We start from the raw sequence: 20,967 nt of genomic DNA, 5'->3' as shown, positions 1-20,967 counted from the left end.
GTGATGTGTAAACAACTTAAGGAAAGTGAGGCAGACAACCTACAGTTAAAAACAGCTGTTAAGGTTTTGGAAAGTCAAAACTCGACCCTGACTGAAGCAGTCCGCACTGCACAAGAACGGGCGGATAAAGTCAATGAACAATCAGAAACTTTAATATGCCATCTGGCGACAGTACAAAATAAAAAGAAAACCAGACAACAGAAATTACAGATAGATCGGTCAAAGGTACGTGCATTGGTAGCTGGACCCACTTGGGATCCGGCTCGTTGGGACGGAGACATCTGGTACTCCTCTGACTCAGAATATGAGTGGACAGATGGAGAGGGAGGGGAATGGGAGGCAACTAAAGACCCTCCCCCATACACTCCGAGCATGGAAGCTAGACCCCTTATGACAAATAAGACGAAACAGCAAGATGGGGAACAGCCGGTAACCACTAGAGGAGTGCGTGACTTCACAACTAGTGAGTTACAAGAAATAGGTTCTTGATTTTGCCAAAAACCCGGGGAATCATTGTCAGAATGGCTATACCCGGATTTGGGACCAGAGAGCATCAGGCGTAATACTTAACCCCGAAGAGTTAACAAAAATGGGGACTATGACTACGGACCACCATATCACAGCAGTGCTACGGAATGTCCAGGGCACATGGGACATGTTTACTATAGGGGTCCGGCAAAAATATCCCTCTGCCGTTGATTGTAAAGGGGAGGTAAAACCTTGGAATACTGTGGCAGAGGGTGCGATACAGTTGCGCAACATGGCAACACAGGGAGGATTATATCACCAACCATATGGGGGGCCACATCTTTAAGGCAGGAATGCGGAGCAGGATGATGAAGAGTGGCCCTCCTATGATGAGGGGTGCGCTACTCGCATTATTGGGACCAGCCCAAGGGCAGCAGGTGGGGCACGCTTGCCTATTGTTAGGACAGTTAGAGGATGTAGAAGATAGTGCGCGAGAATCGAGAATGACTAATGTAGAGGGGAACGGGACCAGCGACAAGGTTCAACCTCTGGGAAAGGTACAGGGTCAGGAAAGACAAAAAAAAGAATTACTCGGAGGGACATGTTCGCGGCTTTACTGAAGGCAGGGGTCCCCAAGGAAAAAATTGAGTGAATCCCAACAGGAGCGATGTATTCTATGTGGAAGCAACACTGCGTCCCGGGAACAGAGACGGGCGAAAGGAGGGAGGTAAGGGAGACTAAGTCAGATAGCGATAAGTCTGCGGATGCGGAGAAACCACCTCCCACTAGCCTATACCCCAACATAGAAGAGCTGTGGAAGGCTTGTAATCCCCTCCACTCGGGGTGTGGCTGGGATCCGGGAGTACTCCCCGTTAGAACCACATCAACCCAAGCTCCAGGAGATCTGAAGCCACACATTCCGATTACGATACATTGGCGGGGGGGGGGAACATACAAAGAGATGTTGCTTTACAAGACATAGGGGCAGAAGTTACATGGAAATCCATGGAAATCCTAGGAAACACACAGGGACCTGTATGATGATTAATGGGTTCGGAGAGGCAGAAACGCCCGCTGTCTGAACAACTATCAAAATGACGTTGGGAAATGGGCCTCTGCGCTGGGTAACGGTCTTAATATTGGCAGTAAAGGAACATATTATTGGGATGGACCTTTTAAAGGTAACCACACACAACACCTCGTTTGGGCGATTCTCATTTGGGTACTGGCGATCACTGTGATTGCAGGGGAATCGCGTATAGTGACTATGAAACAGTACCGAATACCTGGGGGACACAAAGAAATAGGGGAAACCATACAAGGGCTCTTGGAGGCGGGTATCATTAGACATGTGGTGTCCCCCTACAATAGCCCTGTTTGGCCTGTGCAGAAACCCAACAAAAGTTGGAGGATGACTGTGAACTACCGACAACTGAACAAATTTGCCCCTCCCCTGGCAACCGCTGTCCCAGATGTAGTAACAGAGCAGCTGTCTGAAGAAGGTGCGGAGTGGTATGCGGTAATCGACCTGGCCAATGCCTTTTTCTCCATTCCAATAGCAGAAGAGTCCCAGGACCAGTTTGCATTCACTTGGGAAGGGAGGCAATACAGGTTTAAACGCCTACCTCAAGGTTACATATATAGCCCTACCCTGCCACGGATTGGTGGTCAGGAACCTGGACATGTGCACGTTGGCTCCTAATGTCTCACTGGCACATTACATCGATGATGTACTAATAAGGGGTCCCACCGAGGCAGTGGTGTCAGAAGCCCTAGCTACTTTAGTCCAACACGTGCGAGACAGGGGCTGGGAGATAAATCCGAAGAAGGTGCAGGGCCCTAGTCAGACTGTCCAGTTTCTGGGGATCCAATGGTCTTGGGGTGAGCGCATCATACCCGAGCCTGTGAAGAATAAAATTCAAGAAATGGCCACCCCCACGAATAAAACTGAGACACAACAGTTTGTGGGACTACTGGGTTACTGGAGGAGACACATACCTCACCTCATGATGTTATTAAAACCGCTGTATGCTGTCACACGAAAAAAGGCCCACTTCGAGTGGGGAAAGGAACAGCAGGTGGCTTTTGATGCAGCCAAAGAAGCCGTAGCTCAAGCTTTACCCCTAGCCCCGCGAGTGCCTGGACAGCCTTTTGAGCTACAGGTATCCGTTACCAATGATACTGCAGTATGGAGTTTGTGGCAGGTTCAACATGGCACTCGTATACCGTTAGGGTTCTGGTCTAGAAAATTGACAGATGCTGCTACGCGTTACATTCCATTTGAGAAACAATTATTAGCATGTTATTGGGCCCTAACAGAAACAGAAGGACAGACAGGGGACGACAAAGTCAGTTTAAGACCAAACCTACCCATATTATTCTGGGTTCTCTCAGAAAATGAGACACACAAGGTTGGGCGAGCACAGCAAAGCTCCATAGTGCGCTGGAAATGGTATATCGCAGACAGAGCAAGTAAAGGAAAGAAGGAATCACCCGACTACATGACCATGTGGCTGAATACCCACAAACAGCTGAGAGTGAACTTACGCAGTCGTCTGTCAGTTTAACCAAAGAGTCACTGATCTCCTGGGGCGTGTCTTTTGAACAGTTAACACCTGAAGAACGTAGCCATGCCTGGTTCACAGATGGCTCAGCGGTCTGGCGAAACGGCCTTCGGCAATGGCGAGCCGCTGCCTTCAATCCAAAAACCCAGACAATTATACATGATGAGGGCGTGGGAGGCTCCAGCCAGCTAGCAGAACTAGCAGCTGTAGTCCTTGTGTTAGAAGAGGAACAGCAACAAGTACACATATATACTGACTCATGGGCAGTAGCCAATGGCATGGCGAGCTGGATGCGAAACTGGCATGACCATAACTGACAAATAACTGGGAAAGACTTGTGGGGAAAGCACCTATGGGAGCAAATATGGTCCAAAGCCCAGAAGATGAAAATATGGCATAGGCAAGTGGGCCCACCACAAATCTGGACATTTGGGCATTCAGGGTACGATACAATGGGCACGAAATAGGGGGTTACATTTGACTACGGGTGGTGTTAAACAGATCATAAACACCTGTGAAATTTGTCAAAAGATGAAGCATTTTCCCCTACAACGACAACCCGGTGCCCATATTAAGAGAGGGACTCAACCAGCACAAATATGGCAAGTTGATTATGTAGGACCTTTACCATTGCAACAACGGTTCCAATATTTGCTCATTGCTGTTGATACCTATTCTGGACTTTTGATCGCTTATCCAGTTACTGAAGCGAATCAACAAAGTACAATTAAAGGACTGGAGAATTTAATCACATACTACGGTGAGCCAGCAGAAGTACAGTCCGATAATGGGTTGCACTTCACAGGTCAAACAGTGCAACAGTGGGCGGTAGACAACGGGATCTATTGGATGTTTCACATACCTTACTATCCGCAAGCTGCAGGGTTAATAGAACGCATGAATGGACTACTTAAGCAACAGATTAAAATATTAACTGCCACTATCACATTGCAAGGGTGGTTAAAGGTCTTACCACAAGCAGTGCGCAATCTGAATCACCAACCATTGCGGGGCGGGGGGGGGGGGAACTCCCATAAGCCACATATTAGGAAAAGTTTGTGTCCCTACTATTGAAAAAGAAAATCAGACTCAGGACACAGTTTTTGAAGGAGGAAAAGTGTGGGTGCAGTACCCCCAGAAACCCTAACAAGCAGGGGAAATCTTAGCAAAAGGAGAAGGAAACACTTATTGGGTGCTCCTGACTGGCCAAGTTATTCCTTTCTGTATTGACAAGGGTAAATTGACTAAACGGGGCTGAATTAATATACTTATGCTTTATCCCACAGGAATTCTGCCCAAAATGGTGACTTACCAACTCGTGCTGGCTAATCTCTGTGTCTCGTTATCTGTGACTGTGCTACTTCCATCCTCAAACACAGCATGGGATGGCCATATAGGGTGGCGGTTAGCTAACACTGATCATACGCAAGACAATTTTACCTGTCTTTCCAGGCAAGCCTGCACTATAGGACACTGGAGCATCACTTGTGATGCATGCGGGTACTGGGGAGGCCCAGGACAGGTGCTATTAACAGTAAGCACGGGGGCTAACATCACGTTATCAATCAAGTGGCAAAAAGATCTGACAATGTTATGCAATGTGCACTCCAATGTGTCGTTATTGCACAACGTCACATGGTTAAGGAGTTGGGCCCGCAAAATTACGTCAAGCAATGACACGATGTCAGACGAAATTAAGTTAAATGCGTCTTGATAGTATGGATGCACAAGTGCCTCCGTAATCACTGGTCGGGGGATTATGGGCCACTTTTGGTCAATGCGTGTAGTTAAGCATTCTAAGAGCCCCATGGATCATTTGCAACGACTACACTCTACATGTACACCTGTGCTTACATCCCCGCCCATACTAAATCTCACACTACATGTCCGGTATGCGGACAAGACATCTGACACTTGTAATATAACAACAATTACAGCAAATCTGAAAACATCAGTGAGACAAAGGCATGATATATTAGCCACAATATTGGGAGGCGTAGGAACAGGAATAGGAGCATTCAACTCTATGGATATCGAGACCTTACAAAACAAAATACAAAAGGTAGGGAGACTCACTGGAGATGCAATTCGATTGCGAAATGCATGGGACAGAGGTCTCACAGAACAGATGTTTTCCAGTTGGCTGTCGGACGTAATGCAATGGGAACACATAGATAAAACTACTCAAGAGATAGGGAGCGTCACCGGGCGACAACAAGAATTAGGTTATCACACACAATGCATGTTTGAAGAAGTAACCCGGCAACTATTAAGGGCCGAGTTAGAAGGTATTGCTATGTCAGGGCATGCGAATAGTTGGAGCAAAATATTCTACTTCAGCAATTGAAATCTAAGGGTAAAACCTGATATGCAACATACACATTGTGATGACCAGGGGTGTAACTTTACTATGAGAATAGTCAATATCACAAAAACCAACATTTGGTGCCAGTTTATAGTCCTTCCCCACCTGTATGGCCAAATTCTGTGGGTACCTGAGTTCAAGGGTGGATGGATTGATGCTAGCAATAGAACTCACCAAGCTCAAGATTGTCAAATATGGCCTTTCGGTATGGTGTGTCCTTTGCACATACCTGTGTTTGAACCATGCTCCCTACAGCATACAGCGGGAACATGTATTTGGACACTTGTACCATACAATGATACAATTTTACATGAAATTGGACAGAATCATGTTTGCATGACTAGTGTCTATCCCATTTATCTTGATGGCGCCCGTAAAGATCCTCTTCTAAATGCTTGCTTTAAAGATGTGTATACCATATATGACCTTCAATCTAATAGGTCATATCGATTGGGACGATGAGAAAATGTTGTGCGCCATCGCACCGTCCTAGGCATTACTAACCTTCCTCCCACTGGAGACTGAACTCGTTTAGCTCAATTTCTAAAAGATAACCAAAAGGTCACTGACGAATTGAGCAAACAAGGGCGTACTCTTCATACTCTGAAAGTTGCTATGAGTTACAGTGAAGGCGCCTTGGTCAGAGTTGCGACAACAGTCACTGACCTTACGGTACATCATTGATGGGACATCTTTTACGGATGGTCCGCAAAAACATCCGCCGCTTTGAAGCTGTTAATACATCCTATCGTTGTTTTACTCGTCGCGTTATTACTGATCTGAATCATCGCACCCATTAATATCCCCTGTGTGTTCCACTTCCAGGAAGTGTACCGAGGGATTCCCCTGTTGGGTGAGCTTACTTAGGTGGCCTATCATAGCCCTCAGTTTTTGGGTGTCGTGGGGGACTACGAAGTTGCTTTCTAGGGGTCCTCCTGCCCCATTGGCATCAGGCGGGCCAAACTTCTGCTGCCGGACTAGGTGCATTGGCCCTGGTTCCGGCCCTTCTTCTATTGGCTCGCCCACTTCCCCCTGCTGCCAAGCCGAGTTAAAACTTGGGGCTGCCGGTGTTGGTAGTTCGCAATCCTTGCCTGCCCCGCACTCTGGCTGACACCCCTGCTGCCCTGGGCCGTTCCTGGGCGCTACAGGCGATGACTGAGGGGTTTCTCCTTGCTCTACCAGGTGTTCCTGGGCTAAACCCGGGTTCATCAGGCACACCATGCCTTTAGCCCGGGATAGAGCAAGGTTCAAGCTTTGGATCTGCTGCTGGCAGGGGCCGTGGCCTCCTGCCTCAAATTTCCTGGTACTGGCTACCTTATAGGCTACCTGAATGTCTCTCACCCTCTCCCCGTACTCTTTAACTTGCTTGGCGAGGCAGGAATTCTCTTCCCGCAATGCCAGTTTGCTATTCTTGGCTTCAATAATCTGACACTGTAAAAGGTCCAGTTGGGTTTTGTGCCTTTCTTTAGTGAGCTCTCTACTTTCCTTTAATGGTCCCACCTCTGTCCACAGCCTTTCCCCGACTGTGGCCCTTGCGCTGGACCTCTCTTCTGCCTGCCACAATACTCCAGTTAATTTCTTATTCTCCTCATCTAGAAGCCGGATCTGTTGCTGAAGGCAAATTAGCCAAATGGCCTTCTCTATTGACTTTTTATGGTTCTTGCTCTCGGTCCATTGAGCTGCAGCATCTTCTGGACGCTCAGCATACAATAGATCGATTACCCACTCCTTAGCCACATTTACCCTCTTAAACACATACGAGGAAATCTCCTCCTCCATTTTGCTTCTTTTCCTGAAACCAGTCTCTCTCTTATCACGTCCCTTGTACCAGTGTCCCATCTGGGTCGCCATGTGTAAGGGGTGGTTTGCAGGGGGTCAGCTTTCCCTTCTGGCCTTATATGAACGGTTCCGAATCGCTCCCACACCCTTGGTTCTAGACACTGGAATTGTAAAGGGACTGTGACAGACTTGGACAGACAATCGGTTTCAAGGTAGGAAGCAGGTATGGCTTTATTGTGTTTAAAAAGAAGTAAAAGGCACACCTTAAATAACACACACAGACCAATACACACTGAGGGGTATAAGACATTGAATAAATTGTCAAATTACAGCCTGTGGGGAAAAGAATACAGCTTAAACTCTAATTGGGGTAAAGAGGAGAATGCAGATACATTTACACAAGTTATCCCAGCCTCCCCACTCCCAATTCCCCTAACTAACTAAGTTATAGCTCTCAGGGTTCAGAGGCTATGCTCACCAATCCCTTTAGACAGTTGCCGGTGAATCACGGTTTTGGGGTTCGCTGCACTTGGCCTTCTAGGCGAGCCGCACCCCGGACGGAGGAGAGGACTTCGGACTGCGTATCTTCGGTTGGGGTGCGTCCATTGATGCGGTAAGTTACGTTTTGGATGTATGGGGTAAGTACCCACTTTGGTTAGGAATAGTTTTAGTTAGTCCCTTTTGGTAATTTCTCCCCCGTTGGGTCGTTCAGAAGTAGATTGTAGAGTGGTTGTCAATTTGGTTGCTGACAACCTTCCGTTTCGTGGGCCTCATGCTCGGTCAGTTCTTGATGAGTTCTGGTAGTTTCCTTCACTATTCCATTTCTTCACTGTAGAGGAAGCAGGCTGCTTGTGTCTGTGTCTGTGTTCCCGTCTGTGTCCTTGTTCGAGTCTGTGCGAGTTCCAGTTTGTGTTCTGTTCGAGTCTGTGCGAGTTCCAGTTTGTGTTCTGTTCGAGTCTGTGCGAGTTCCAGTCTGTGTTCTGTTAGTTTTTTTCCTTGTAAAACTGGGGGACAGATATACCCCCAAAAAAAGGCTCCATTATCTCCCATCAAATCTCTTGGGCTCTGTTTAAACTGTTCTGTCCATTGATTTTCAAATGTCTCCTTTGTCAGCAGTAACTCGATTAGGGTGTGAGAATGTGCTATCACTGGTTTTGCATTGTTTTAGGATTGTCCAGTTTCCTGACCATGATTTCCATTGTGCTTGATTGGGTAATTCGATTATCACTTAGGGGGTGAATAGTGCCCCCTAAGACAGTCTGGGATCCTTAATACACGAATTTGCTTCAGAGGTTGGCCCCACCTCCTGTATTTGGTAACTCTTTTTTGCAGCCAAAATGTTGTAGAATCTTAAAATTGATATGCTCCTTTCCATAGATGTTTCGGGGATCTCAAGCTTCTGTAATGTAGGTCCATTTTGAATTCCCTTTCCTATGAGTCCAAACACTCGGGGGGGGGGGGTCTCCATGAATGCATACCCTTTTATCCCCCGCAGGCTTCTTCTCCTCTGCAGGGGAAAGGTACCTGGAATCTTTGCGAGATATTGGTAAATTCTACATTCCCCCCTGTGATACCATATCATTTATGGTATCATCTTCGAGGTGAGCAAAGTTCCTGACTCCCAAGAGATAACCTTCCCTGTAAATTAGCTAAACTAATACCCAAAATGCATTACAATTATGCAACATCACCATAGATACACACTTTTCCCTTTACAGGTACTTTTTACATTTACATTTACACACTCCCAGCTTGGAGGGGGTTCAATCACTAAAATTGCATTTCAGCACAGTTACATTTCATTTCAGTTACATTATATTCACCAGCATATAGGCAACGGACAACCACATTACAGAAGGAAAACCTAGATTAAAATTAAACAACATCAATTGGTCTCCTGAGGTTTGTCCATCACCCGGTAATGTCTGGATCCTGCCCTTGAGAACTGCTTTCAGGCTGGCTGACACACAAGTCAAACTCAACATAATCACCAAAACAAACTCAACATAATCACCAAAACATCGTCTCCGGGTGGCCTCCGGGTCCCTGTCAGGCCCATGCCTTGTGCGGCCTGATAGCCGCCTGGATGCTAGGGTTTCCCCGCAGCCGGTGAGCTGGATACCCTTGTCTCTGGGACAGCTCGTTGCTATTGCTCCTGTTAGACCCTCACCGCTGGAGGCGGCTGGCTGGTGGTCCCTAATCTGAGCGGCCTCTATACTTCTGACCTTCGGCCTTTCCTGTCAGGCTGCCCTTCTCCTAGGGTAGAATCGCTGAGGCTCAGATGCCGGTGACCATGGTATCTTTGGCCGTGGTGTACGGAGGGTCCTTCTCAGGGCTTGGGTTACTGGGGTTGCATCCGAATCCCAAACGATGGGTGAGATAGCCCCTCCAGTTCAGCCATGAACTCATTGAATGGCGGTGCAGGCTAGAAGGGCTGAATGGCTGACTCCTGCACCTATTTTCTATGTAATTCACCGCCCCTATAGGCACGGTTTCTGAGCCTGCCACATTCCCTGTGGGCCTTCCACCGTCGGGGGCGGCCAATGGAGGGCCCCGTCCTGAGGACGGTTCACCCCGGCTGGCTGCCCTCTGTGCTTGGCTTACCCTGGGTTGTATAGCTTGCACTGATTGATGTGGAACCACTTAGTACGGCGGGGCAGTTTTATGGCATAGACCATCGGGCTTGCCTTGTCGACAATGCTGTATGGCCCCATATATAATGCTTCAAAAACCCCTACCCGAGCATTGTTCCTCACCATGACCTGGTCCCCTATCTCCCATTCGTGGTGTTTGCTGTGTTCTAGCATCAATCAGTTGCTCTGATGCTGTCTGTCCATGTTGCTAGCAGCCTGCTGAGGTGTTCAAACAGGGTCCCGACAAACCGGTCCCAGTTCACCTCTCTGAGATGACCTTCTGTGAGTACCGGGGCTAGGACATGGGTGGGGGTCCGCATGATCCGGCCAGTCATGAGCTCGTATGGGGAATACCCGGTGCTCTTTGACTGGCTGGCTCGGATCCCCATTAGGACCAACGGTAAGACCTCCACCTTTGGGGTGAGGCTCCCGTTTCCTTCCGCAGCCTTTCTTTAATGGTGCGGTTTAAACGCTCCACAATACCCGATGACTGTGGATTGTGGGCAACGTGCCATTTCCCCTCAATGCCGAGCACCTTAAGGGTTGCCTGCATTACCTGCCCGGTGAAATGGCTCCCCTGGTCCGACTCCACATACTGTGGGAGACCCCACCGGGAGAACACTTCCCTCACTAGAATCTTAGCTGTCCCTAGTGCGTTGGCTGTTCGACAGGGGAAGGCTTCAACCCATTTTGAGAACACGTCCACCAGGACTAGGCAGTATTTGTAGCCTCCCTGGGTGGTGGGTAGGGGCCTGATGTAGTCAATTTGGATTGACTGCCATGGTCCCTCTACCCTCCTGACATGTCCTAGGGACACCTTCCTTTTCTGGGGGTCAGGGTTGTTCGCAGCACACACCAGGCAGTTCGCACAGAACTCGCGGACGTCCTTCCTGATTTCCGGCCACCATCCTGCCTGTTCCACCCGTTGTCAGGTGGTCTCAGGCCCGGGGTGTCCCGCTCCTGGACCCTCATGGGCCAGTTTTAGGAATTCCCTCTGGTGCTGCTGTGGCACGATCCATTGTCCCTCTTTAAACAGCATGCCTTCCTTAACGGTAATGGCTGCTGTGCCGTACGGACCTTCTACTCTCTCTTCTCTAGCTAGCGCATTCAGGACAGCTTTCAGGACCAGGTCCTGTACCTGAACTGTTTTTAAGCCCGGGGCCAAAGCTGTCCCTGTACTCTCTGCTGCCCTGTTCTTATTCTTGACCGCTGCTATGCGGCCGGTGTCATAGGGGTCCCAGAACTTTCCCGTGCGGGCACCTTCTTTGGCCAGTTTGTCAGCCTGTTGGTTTCCCTCTGCACGGGGTTCGGTTTTTGAATGGGCCTTCACCTTATGTATGTAGACCTTTCCTTCTTCCCCCACCACTGTCATGATTTTCTCCAGCAGGGGCTTGATTGCCAGGGGTCTCCCGTCAGCGGACGTGTATCCGCGATGGGACCAGATAGCCAGGTACTCCGTACATTAATTGCAGGTGAACATACTGTCCGAGCAAATCGTGTACGGGGTAGAGAATTCCTCGGGGTGGGTCACCACGTACATTACGGCAGACAGTTCAGCATGCTGGGCGCTCATGGTGCTGGGGAGCTTGATTGCCAGGGCAATACCTGCCCTTGGGTCATAGACTCCGCACCCAGTGAGTCGTTCGCCAGCAGATACCGTGCTGGACCCATCCACGTAGATGTCCCGACCTGTAGGGTGTGACCCCACCCGAAGGCCAATGTTTACCTCCCATACCCCTTCTATGGAGCTCCTGTGGGCTTTCCCTGCGTAGATTAGGTTGGCTGCAAGCCTTGGCTCGCGGGGGCCTTCTACTCTGAGGTCCATCTGGGAGAGGAGCAGGGTCCAGCGAGCAATGCGGGCACTGCTCACCATCCCATCCTTAATCCTCCCATCTCGGAGCATCTGAGTAGGTGTGTGGTGGGTTAGGAGTGTTAGAGGAGACCGTCCTGTGAAGATCAAGGATCTTTTCACTGCCCAATGTGTGGCTAGGAGGTGTCTCTCACAGTTGGAGTACCCCTTCTCCGTATCTGTGAGGATCCTAGAGGAGTAAATCACTGGTCTCAGCTGGCCGTGCTGCTCTTGAAGCAGCACTGAGCTCAGGCTGTCCCCGCTGGCTGCCACCTCCAGGAAAAACTCCTTTCCTACATCTAGCGCTCCCAAGGCTGGCGCGGTCTGCAAGTCCTTCTTGAGCTGATTAAATGCTACCTCACAACCCTCATCCCAGTCCCACTCTACACCCTTGTGTAAGAACCTGAGCAGAGGGGCTGCGGTGGCTGCATAATCCTCAATGAAGTCTCTGCAGTACCCGGTGAGCCCTAGAAAGGATCTTACCCCTGTCACTGTGTTGGGGGCTGGTAACTCCTGTACTGCCTCCCTTCTTGCCTTGTCTATGGCCCTTTCCCCAGTGCGCAGAGTCAGCCCCAGGAATTTGACTTCCTTCTGGCAGATCTGTGCCTTCTTGGGGTTTACTTTAAACCCTTCTTCTTTTAGCAGCTCCAGCAGCTCAGCCAGCAGTGGGCCTTGCTCCTCCCCCTGATCGGTGAACAGAAGCAGGTCATCCACATACTGCACCAACTGCTGGGATCTGCTAAAGCCCTTTAAACAGTTCGCCATGCATTGGTGAAAAATGCTGGGACTATTGTGGAAGCCTTGGGGAAGACAGTTCCACGTGTATTGTTGGCCCTTAAAGGTAAAGGCGAACTTGTATTGGTCCTCCTGTTTTAAAGAAATGGACCAGAACCCATGTGAAATATCCAGCACCGTGAAAGTGGTCGCAGATGCTGGAATACTCCCAAGAGATCCGCTACGGCTGCTACAGTGGGTGCACAGGCAGGGATATTCTTATTTAGTACTCGATAGTCCACGGTGGTCCTCCATGAGTTGTCCGGTTTCTTAACCAGTCACAGTGGAGAGTTCACATGGGTTGCTATCGGTCTTAACACCCCTTGCTCTACCAGTGATCCCAGCGCCGTTGTCAGGTCTGCCTCTGCCTCCCTGGGGAAGTTATATTGCTTGGGGTCGAGTCATGGGGTCCCCTTCTATACTAACTTCCACCCGCGTTACCCTACCACAGTCATGTTTGTGGGTGGCGAGTGCTGCAAGGTGTGCCCGTACATATGCCTGGTACTCCACTGGGGTGTTACTGACCAGTAATTCCAAGTCATAACCCTCCTTTGGCTTCACGGTACACAATGTTCCCTTGGCCCCTTTTTCTGGGATCACCGCCACCTCACCTTCCCTGTCAGTCACTATGGCTCCCCATAGACAGTGGTTCCTGAGATCCACGAGGATCTGGTGGCCAATGATAAAATCAGCTCCCAGGATCCCTTTTCCCTTCTGCTTCCATTTCATCAGGACACACTTCTCTTTGGTTTTGAGTGTCCCTAACTGAATGGTGAGCGGGATGGAAAACGAACCAGTTTGCTCATTGCCTGTGAACCCCACTAGACTGTACGGGACCCCGTTCAATAGAGGTGAGGTAGCTGGGTTATCTGCATATACAAGGGTGCTGGAAGCACCAGTATCAAGCAGGTAGGTCCCTTTCACTTTCTCCACCTCCATCGTAACGCGCAATCTCTTCCAGGCATCGTACTCTAGGGAACACAGGTACACAGGCTGCACTGGCTCTAGTCATGCATTTGGGTGGGTTGGAGCAGAGGTTTTTACCGTACCGGCTACTGTACCGGTTGCAGTAGCTACTGCTCCCTGTCCATTTATGAGCGTCTGTAGGGCAGCTACGAATGTCTCATATGAGTCGGGTGTTCCTGCCCCGGCCTTACGGGCTGGGGCTGGAGTGGCCCTTCCCTTAGTCTCTTTCCACGGGTGCCTACAGTTCTTCCTCCAGTGCCCACTTTGCCCACACCCAAAACACTCTCCCCCTTTGTGGGGAGGGTTCCCACCTTCCTGATGCCACTCTCTTATGCCTTGGCTGGGTTTAATCTCATGGACCCTCCCTTTAGAGGAGGGTTCCTCTGTCCCTCTACCGTTCCGGTAAGCCAGTGTCAACTGTCTGCCCACTGTCTCTTCGGTGGTTCTGGGATCTCTTGGATCGAACCAGACCTCGGCTTTTGCCTTTACTCCAGGTAAGCTGTTTGCCACCAGACTGCGGAGCCAGTGAGCCAGCTCGTTAGGGTTCAGGTGGGCCCGGTCAAGAATCCCACTACAGGCCCTTTCGTAGACCAGCCACAACCTGTCGGCGAAAGCCTGTGGAGTCTCCTCATAGAGCTGTACTGTCTTCTCCACTCGGGAGAAAGGACTCCCGTCGTTCATACCCATGGCCTCTAGAACCTCCTCCTTAACCATAGCGTACGTGTTTCGCCCCTTTCTGCTGTCTGCAGAGAGGGAATGGCACAGCTTGGTGTCTAGCGAGAAGAGCAACAGCTTAGCCTGCTCTGAATCATCGCACCCATTAATATCCCCTGTGTGTTCCACTTCCAGGAAGTGTACCGAGGGATCCCCCTGTTGGGTGAGCTTACTTAGGTGGCCTATCATAGCCCTCAGTTTTTGGGTGTCATGAGGGACTACAAAGTTCCTTTCTAGGGGTCCTGCTGCCCCATTGGCATCAGGCGGGCCAAACTTCTGCTGCCGGACCGGGTGCATTAGCCCTGGTTCCAGCTCTCCTTGTATTGGCTCGCCCACTTCCCCCTGCTGCCAAGCCGAGTTAAAACTCGGGGCTGCCGGTGTTGGTAGTTCGCAATCCTTGCCTGCCCCGCACTCTGGCTGACACCACTGCTGCCCCGGGCCTTTCCTGGGAGCTACAGGGGGTGACTGAGGGGTTTCTCCTTGCTCTACCAGGTGTTCCTGGGATAAACCCGGGTTCATTAGGCATACCATGCCTTTAGCCCGGGATAGAACAAGGTTCAAGCTTTGGATCTGCTGCTGGCAGGGGCCGTGGTCTCCTGCCTCAAATTTCCTGGTACTGGCTACCTTATAGGCTACCTGAATGTCTCTCACCCTCTCCCCTTACTCTTTAACTTGCTTGGCGAGGCAGGAATTCTCTTCACGCAACGCCCGTTCGCTATTCTTGGCTTCAATAACCTGACACTGTAAAAGGTCCAGTTGGGTTTTGTGCCTTTCTAAACTCTAATTGCAGTAAAGAGGAGAATGCAGATACATTTACACAAGTTATCCCAGCCTCCCCACTCCCAATTCCCCTAACTAACTAAGTTATAGCTCTGAGGGTTCAGGGGCTATGCTCACCAATCCCTTTAGACAGTTGCCGGTGAATCACGGTTTTGGGGTTCGTTGCACTTGGCCTTCCAGGCGAGCTGCACCCCGGATGGAGGAGAGGACTTCGGACTGCGTAGTCTTCAGTTGGGGTGCGTCCATTGATGCGGTAAGTTGCGTTTTGGATGTATGGGGTAAGTACCCACTTTGGTTAGGAATAGTTTTAGTTAGTCCCTTTTGGTAATTTCTCCCCCGTTGGGTCGTTCAGATGTAGATTGTAGAGTGGTTGTCAATTTGGTTGCTGACAACCTTCCGTTTCGTGGGCCTCGTACTCGGTCAGTTCTTGATGAGTTCTGGTAGTTTCCTTCACTATTCCATTTCTTCACTGTAGAGGAAGCAGGCTGCTTGTGTCTGTGTCTGTGTTCCCGTCTGTGTCCTTGTTCGAGTCTGTGCGAGTTCCAGTCTGTGTTCTGTTCGAGTCTGTGCGAACAGTTCCAGTCTGTGTTCTGTTCGAGTCTGTGCGAGTTCCAGTCTGTGTTCTGTTCGAGTCTGTGCGAACAGTTCCAGTCTGTGTTCTGTTCGAGTCTGTGCGAACAGTTCCAGTCTGTGTTCTGTTCGAGTCTGTGCGAGTTCCAGTCTGTGTTCTGTTAGTTTTTTTCCTTGTAAAACTGGGGGATAGATATATCCCCAAAAAAAGGCTCCATTATCTCCCATCAAATATCTTGGGCTCTGTTTAAACTGTTCTGTCCATTGATTTTCAAATGTCTCCTTTGTCAGCAGTAACTCGATTAGGGTGTGAGAATGTGCTATCACTGGTTTTGCATTGTTTTAGGAATGTCCAGTTTCCTGACCATGATTTCCATTGTGCTTGAATGGGTAATTCGATTATCTCTTAGGGGGTGAATAGTTCCCCCCAAGACAGTCTGAGATCCTTAATACATGAATTTGCTTCAGAGGTTGGCCCCACCTCCTGTATTTGGTCACTCTTTTTTGCAGCCAAAATGTTGTAGAATCTTAAAATTGATATGCTCCTTTCCATAGATGTTTCGGGGATCTCAAGCTTCTGTAATGTAGGTCCATTTTGAATTCCCTTTCCATTGAGTCCAAACACTGGTGGGGGGAAGGGCGGTCTCCATGAATGTATCCCCTTTTATCCCCCGCAGGCTTCGACTGCCCCTTTAAACTCATTTTAAAAGCCCAGAAAGGGATTCTTCTCCTCTGCAGGGGAAAGGTTTCTGGAATCTTTGTGAGATATTGGTAAATTCTACATAGACATCGTGCCACGTATTGGTCAATTGTTTCCCTCATGGAAGGCCACCAAGCTGTGGATGTTGCCTTGTAGAAGGTTACCAGGACCGAATAGTGCCCTTCTGTGGGGTGGGAAAGAAAGAGGGAGAGCAGTTCCTGACCACCTCTGGTGGAACACACACCACCGGGCAGGCGTTTGGCTTTCTTTTGAACTTCAGCAACTGCTCATCTGAGTCAGGGGCAGTGGCTAGTATGCTATTGGGAGCCCAGGCTGTTGGTTGAGGAAGGGGTCTGGTCTCCTCGTGCCAGGCGCTTACAACAGCATATGACCAGTATTGCTGTTGCAGGGATTTTAAATCTAGGTGATCTGTTGGAGAGGCCTTGCTAATAGCATTGCAGGGTTCAACAACTTTACCCTCTATCTCTGCATCAATCGCAGCATCCTTGGCTGCTCTGTCTGCTCTGGAATTTCCCTCACAATGTGGACCCCCTTTTCTGTGGGCTGCTACCTTTCCTATGAAGCAGGGCTGGGATCGCTGCTTAAGGTATGACCAGAGTAGGCGTAACCAGGGACCATACCGTCTATCATACAATAGTCATTTTTGTGGTATAGGGGTAGGGAGAGCATGGTGTTTATAGCATAAGCACTATCGGACCAAATATTCATTGGTCTATCTGAAGTCTCCTTTAGAGCAGTTAGAAGTGTGGCAATTTCTGCATATTGTGAAGACTGTCTGTTGCATCTTCACTGGATGGTTCTTTCTGACAATACCACAGCATATCCAGTGTGAGGGGATTCTTCAATGCGATATGAGAACCCATTGATATAGATATCTGGGGCACCCTGTTTGGGCTCTTTCTGCACAGGATGGGTCTCAAAGTTAATCAGGGATAACGGACATTCATGCGGGTCCCCCTCATAGATCAGAAATTGTGGCAGCAATGTGGTGGTTTGGAAATGGTATCAATGTCTCTTTACATAAATTCCAATGTCCATTTGCTGAGGCGCTGCGAGGAAACTAGCGAATCTCCAGGTTACATAGAAACATAGAAACATAGAAAATAGGTGCAGCAGTAGGCCATTCGGCCCTATGAGCCGGCACCACTATTCAATATGATCATGGCTGAGCATGCAACTTCAGTACCCCATTCCTGCTTTCTCTCCATACCCCTTGATCCCTTTAGCCATAAGGGCCACATCTAACTCCCTTTTGAATATATCTAACGAACTGGCCTCAACAACTTTTTGTGGTAGCGAATTCCACAAGTTCACAATTCTCTGAGTGAAGAAGTTTCTCTTCATCTCGGTCCTAAATGGCTTACCCCTTATCCTTAGACTGTGACCCCTGGTTCTGGACTTCCCCAACATCAAGAACATTCTTCCTGCATCTAACCTGTCCAATCCCATCAGAATTTTACATGTTTCAATGAGATCCCCTCTCATTCTTCTAAATTCCAGTGAATATAAGTCTAGTCGATCCAGTCTTTCTTCCTATGTCAGTCCTGCCATCCGGGAATCAGTCTGGTGAACCTTCACTGCACTCTCTCAATAGCAAGAATGTCCTTCCTCAGATTAGGAGGCCAAAACGGTACACAATATTCAAGCTGTGGCCTCACCAAGGCCCTGTAGAAATGCAGTAAGACCTCCCTGCCCCTATACTCAATTCCTCTCGCTATGAAGGCCAACATGCCCCCCACTAGTTTCAAAGGTGTGTGTCCGCTGTGCAGAATTGTTGCCTGTTACCCAGTAATAAAAGTAAAGTGATGTACTGACCAGAAGACAGCCAGTAGGTGGCGCTTGCATGCGATTATACGTCTTTTCTGCCCCCTGCAGGATTCGCGATGCATATGCAATGGGCTGCAGTTGATCAGCTCACATTTGGCACAGAACTGCAGTGAGGCTTTGTTCTGTGGCCCCAACCTCCAAATGGAAGGACTGTGTGGGATCAGGAGGGATCAGACATGTGGCCTGTATCACTGCAGTTTTTAACTTAGCCACGGACTGGGTGTGGGCATCAGTCCATGCCGGGCGTATGTCATCATCCTGCAATTTTATGAAATCATACAGGGGCTTTGCACACTCTGCAAAGCCTGAGATAAAGTTCCTTTGGTACACCAAACCCAAGAATGATCGTCGGGCTGTTTTCGAAGTGGGTAATGTCAGTCGCTGTATTATCTCCACCTTGTGAGAGTCATGGGATGATCCTTCTGGAGAAATGGACACTTCTAGAAAGGTGACCCATTCTTTTACTAATTGAGCCTTACAAGGATTCACCTTTAGTCCCGCCTGAGCCAACAATGTCAAAAGTTTGTGAAAAAGGGACAGATGCTCCTCCATACTGTCGGTTGCCAGCAGTAGGTCTTCTACATACTGCAGCAAGCAGGTAGGGCAGGAAAAGTCTTTTAAAATTGCAGCCATTCTTTTGTGGAATATCGTGGGGGCATTGTGGAACCCCTGAGGCAAGCATGTCCAGGTGTAGCTCTGATCCTCAAATGTGAATGCAAATTTGTACTGGTCTTCCCCTTTAACAGGGATACTCCAGAATCCATTGGCGATGTCAAGGGTCGAGAAGTACTTGGAACCAGCAGGAATTTGAGATAATATGGTAAGAGTTTCTCTTACTACCGGTGAGTAGGCTGGTGTTACAGAATTTAACTTTCTGCAATCAGTAGTCAGTCGCCACCCGCAATGTGGGTGAATTGGTCGTGAAAGTGCCTGTCCTAAGAACACCCTACTCGACTAGGGATTTTATGGTGTCTCAGCTGTAAGGGTGACTCTCCCTTGGGATGGGGTACTGTTTAGTGAATGAGTGGGGAGGTCCCTCAATAGATTCCTCGCCTGCCATTTTTCCACAGTCATGCTTGCACGTGGCAAACACCGCTAGGTGTTCCTGAATTAATTTCGCCACAGCTTCATTTTCACTCCCTGGAGCATCATGTTCAGATGGCTTTTTAATAGCAAAAACCGAGTGAGCATCTGAAATTTCTATCACTCCTGCCTTATCTCCCAATCCCATCCAAACGTAGTCCTGATTATAATTTATCACTGCGCCATACTGATTCAACACATCAGTCCCTAAAATTCCCATTCCGTTGCAGGTGGTCATCAGCATAGGTGTTGGTACCTTACAGATGAGGCCTCCCAACTGAAGGTCATTGGCCTTCCCTGTAAGGGTCATACAACTCTTGGGCGCCGTCGCATGGCGTTAAAGGTATGGGGTGTGGATGATGGTAATGGCTGAGCCAGTATCGATAAACATAAACTGCTGCCTGCCCCCTTTTAAGGCAACAAGAACTACTGGTCTCCCGCTACAATCACGTCGGAACCCCACTTCCGACCAATCTTTGGGGGCCGAACCCTGTCATAGGGTCGATCCTGGAATGGGTCTCTCTAATTGTCGATTACGTGCACCAGTAAATAATTTTGCATCCTCCCCGTGGCAACTTGGGTTTGTACAAGGGTTATCAATTTATCCAATCTTTGATCTGTCCGAGAGGGTTTGGGTTCGTCCCTCGGGAGGTATCTATGCATTGCATCATGGTTTGGTGCTGGTCTAGGTCTGCTGCAGTCTTTTGCTAGGTGGCCTACCTTATTACAGGGCCTTGGTGAGGCCACACCTGGAGTATTGTGTACAGTTTTGGCCTCCTAACTTGAGGAAGGACATTCTTGCTATTGAGGGAGTGCAGCGAAGGTTTACCAGACTGATTCCCGGGATGGTGGGACTGACCTATCAAGAAAGACTGGATCAACTGGGCTTGTATTCACTGGAGTTCAGAAGAGTGAGAGGGGACCTCATAGAAATGTTTAAAATTCTGACGGGTTTGGACAGGTTGGATGCAGGAAGAATGTTCCCAATGTTGGGGAAGTCCAGAACCAGGGGTCACAGTCTAAGGATAAGGGGTAAGCCATTTAGGACCGAGATGAGGAGAAACTTCTTCACCCAGAGAGTGGTGAACCTGTGGAATTCTCTACCACAGAAAGTAGTTGAGGCCAATTCACTAAATATATTCAAAAGGGAGTTAGATGAAGTCCTTACTACTCGGGGGATCAAGAGGTATGGCGTGAAAGCAGGAAGCGGGTACTGAAGTTTCATGTTCAGCCATGAACTCATTGAATGGCGGTGCAGGCTAGAAGGGCTGAATGGCCTGCTCCTGCACCTATTTTCTATGTTTCTATGTTTCTATTACAATTAAAGCACTGTCCCCTAAAGGGATAGTTTCAAGATCTCTCCACCATTGACACTGGTTTATTTGCAGTGGGTGGTGACTTCCCCTTTAACTGGTCTTTTACCATCTCCCAGGCTATTTGAGCATTGGTCTCTATATCTGTCCACTGATTGGTGAGTCTCATGGCTATTCCCAGGGTTTTTTAACTAAAGGGCGGAATTGTTCCTGATTCTTTCCTACTGTAGCCTTTGCGGGTGCCTGGTTCTGGGTACATTGATAGATATTGTACAGGCGATTACTGAAGGCACTCGTGGTCTCTTCTGGGCACTGCTTGGTCTGATTAAGCAGAACCACTAAGGTTAAGTTTCATATCCCTAAATGGTTTAGGATCTCGGTCATGAGTACATCGGCCGCTGCGGCAGCGTGGAGGACTGCGTCTGGCATATTATCTTTTAGGGAAGTGAAACAGACCAAGAGGAGGACTCATGTTTAGTCTCTCTCTTCCAACTCAGGGTGACCCCTCCTGAAATTTGCCCACCTCCTATTAAATTCCAGTGGGACATCCCCATCATTAAT

Source organism: Pristiophorus japonicus, chromosome 1, assembly GCF_044704955.1.
Source record: "Pristiophorus japonicus isolate sPriJap1 chromosome 1, sPriJap1.hap1, whole genome shotgun sequence".
In the NCBI taxonomy this organism is placed as follows: Eukaryota; Metazoa; Chordata; class Chondrichthyes; family Pristiophoridae; genus Pristiophorus; species Pristiophorus japonicus.
Note: the sequence above shows the minus strand (reverse complement) of the source record.